Genomic DNA, 3,593 nt, shown 5'->3' with positions numbered 1-3,593 from the left:
AGCCCCACCATGGCTGAGGTGATCAACTCCCAATCTGACTCCAGCCCTGATGGGCACCCTGGGTACTGTAAGCACAGGAGTGTACAGCCCCTGCACTTATAGATCAACTCCCAATCTGACTCCAGCCCCGATGGGCACCCTGGGTACTGTAAGCACAGGAGTGTACAAGCCCCTCCAGCCTTGTCTTGGCTGGAAAAACTTATCACCGATGACTTTCCCAACAGAGATCAATAGAAAATGTTTTATCTCCTTCCCCAGGGGCAGCTCAGCCTCAGAGCAGGGCAGGCTTCCGTTACTATGACGACCCTCCGGGACCTTCCTGACTTTCTCCCCCTCCCTCGTCTTCCATCTCTACTTCTCCCTCCCTCCTCACTCCTCCTCCCCCATCCTCTTACTGCCCACCATCCTCACTCATCCACCCATACTCTCTTTGCCCCTATCCCACAGCCCAGGACAGGGCTGTACCAAGCACTGTCCTCAGTATTCTGTGACTGTTCACTGTATATTAAGCTCAGTTTCTCATTGACAATCAGAGGGATAATAGTACGTCCTTTACAGGGGCACTGGGAGCACTATGTGAACGTGAACCTGTGAAGTATAGAGCATAGGGCTTGGCTGTGGTCAAGACTCAAGAAATACCAGCATTGTTGATAAGCCTCATTCTATACATCCATAAAATGTGTGATGAGGGATTATGGTTGTAAAGACTAAATGAGAGATGGAAACAGTTTGGCCCACTGCCTGGCACATTCAGGGACCATAGTCCAGGCCCTGCTGACCATTAGGAGGTGTGGGGATGGAAGGAGGTGGGAGGGACAGGTGTGTCGGCCCAATTTGGAGTCTACCTGGTCACCCCCTCGAGTGTGACAGGTTGTGGACAGAGATGCCTCATCAGGGTCCAGGTAACTTGTGCCTTCCCTCCCCCCACAGAGCTGTATGGACTCCCCTCCCACACTGCCTCTGCCTCCCTGTTCTCAGACTGGTCCACCCTCTTCCTCTTGCCTGGAATGCTTTGCCCCATGAAGTCAGCTAGTTGGCAAACCTCCTGAGCAGGAGGCACCCTGGCACTGAGATGTGGAGCCAGACCTCCTGGGTAGGAGTCAGTTCTGCTGCCCAGGAGCACTTTTGTGTCAACTGAGTAATGACCCCAAAGATCCCTTGTCCCCATCCCCAGGACCTGTGAATGTGACCTTAGTTGGCAAAAGAGACTTTGTAGATGTGATTAAGGTAAGGATCTTGAGATGGGGAGATTATCCTGGATTATCCAGGTAGCCCTAATGTAGTCACAAGGGGCCTTATGAGAGGAGGCAAGATGGTCAAAGGAGAAAGTAGAAGATGTGACAACAGAAGAAATTATTTCCTTGCCTTTTCCACCTTCTGGAGGTTACAAGGGATCACGAGCCACAAAATGCAGGTGGCATCCAGAAACAAGTAAAGGCAAGGAATAGATTCTCCCCTAGAGCCTCTAAGAGCCAGACCTACCAACACCTTAATTTTAGCCCAATGAAACTGATTTTGAACTCTGATCTCCAGACTGTAGAGAATAAATTTGTGTTGTTTTAAGCCACTAGATTCATTAGTCAATTGTTACAGCAGCCCCAGGAAACTAATATACATGGAAGGCATCTGGCACATAATAGGTGCTCAGAAATGGCAGTCACTAGAATTTGGACCCAACGTGGTCTCCTTCCCCTAGGGGCAGCTCCTCTTCTTGCTGCCCATTGACATTCCTGGTGCTGGGCTTTCCCTTAGGTTCTCCCCAGGAGCTGGCTCACACAGGGACGGCGGGAGATTGAACCTTGCTAGGCGCTAGGAAGCCCCCGAATGGATGAAAAGGACCATTTCCACACATCTAGCGTCTGACCTAAAATGCTAACAGCATTCACTGCATGCCAATCTCTGGGCTAAATGCTTCACACATCCTACCTACCTCATTTAATCTTCTCAACCCCAGAAAGTAGGAACTACTACTTTCCTATTTTACAAATGGGGAAACTGAGACTCAACAAGTTACCTGGTTTATCCAAAGCCACCTAGCTGGGCACAGAGGAGCCAGATTCAGAAACCAAGTCTGCAGTTCACATCTTGATCCAGCTGAATAGCTCATATTCGCCCTGGGAGATGGGTGGCTGAATGTGGTGAGAAGGGCTCTCTGGGTGCAAGTCTTAGCTCTGTCACCTTAGCATGAGAACCAGATAGGTGACTTCACCACTTGCCCCTCAATTTCCTCATGAGCAAAATGTAACAAGCCTGCCTACAGAGGGGCTACAGGATCAAATGAGACAATTATAGAAAGGGGTAGAGTCATCAGGTACCTACAAGGATATAAGGGCACTGTACCTATCAACCCCAGTGCCTTATTTTACAGATGAGAAAACTGAAGTTTGGTAGAGGAACTCACTAGTCCACAAGTTACCTGTGAGCTCTGATGCCTTGACCATCCCTCCCCCACCGTAGGACCATGGCTAGGTGGGTGTGGGAGCCTTCCTAAGCAGGTGGCTTTCTGCCTGAGCTGATGGTAAATTGAAGCCTTAGAGTGGCAGTCGTCAGGGAGTGTGTGAGTTAATAGGTTCATTCACTCATTCATTCAACATTCCTCTGCTTAAAATCTGCCAATGGCTTCCTTCTCATAGCACTAGAATTGCATTCAAATTCCTCCCCAGACCCTCTGTAGCCCTGAAGACCCCGGTCCTCCATTATTGGCCTTGCCTTCATCGTGCCCAATGCTCATCCCCATGCTCATTATGCCCCAAGCTCTCTCCTGTTTGACGGCCTTTGCACTTGCTCTTCCCTCTACCAGGGATGCTCTTCCCGTGCTCTATCCATGGCAGATTCCTTCTTGCTATTCAGTTCTCTGCTCTGATAGGCCGCCTGCTCACACTCCCAGCTAAGTAGCCCTGATCTTATCTCTTCGGTATCTTCTTCCCAGCACTTATCACTCCCTGCAATTATCTTTCCATATGTAAGCATTCCTTTGCTGTCTGTCTCTTGCCACCAGGACACCAGCTCCATGACAGCAGGGGCCACATATCTCTGTGCCGAGTAAGTGAAAAAAATTATGTCCGGTCTATTGAGTTTAGAAGTCAAAAATGTTTTCTTTACCAAGAGAAAGTCACGGTAAAGGCTAATGGTGGGGTGAGGGTGGGAGTCTGGCCTAGAGACCAGGCCAGAGACTGGAAGCACCTGATAGCAGGATACCGGTTCAAATCCTCTGCCCGAGACTCCAGCAGTCACTTCGGCCCTTGTCCCGAGGCGTTCCCAAGCCCGAGGCGGAGCGTGAAAGTCCTTGAGGTCTCTATCCGGACCTCACAGCCAAGTCTCTCTTATCCAAGGCGCCGGAGCAGACTGTGAGCTAGCGCCGCCAGGCCGCAGGGAGGAGCGCAGACCGCCAGGGGGTGCTGTCGGGGCGCGCAAGGCCCACCTGGCGCCTGGGGCGCGAGCGAGCGCCGCCAGGCCGCCCGGGAACTTTTTCCCTCCCGCTCTCGTTCTCCTTCTCCCCCCGCATCGCCCGCCCGCTCGCTCTTCCTGTGCGGAGGGGATCGCCTTTACCCGCGGCACCCGCGGACACCAGACAGACCCGGCTGGGTGCGCAG

Source organism: Pteropus alecto, unplaced genomic scaffold (assembly GCF_000325575.1).
Source record: "Pteropus alecto unplaced genomic scaffold, ASM32557v1 scaffold52, whole genome shotgun sequence".
NCBI classification, from domain to species: domain Eukaryota; kingdom Metazoa; phylum Chordata; class Mammalia; order Chiroptera; family Pteropodidae; genus Pteropus; species Pteropus alecto.
This window is presented reverse-complemented; position numbering follows the sequence as displayed.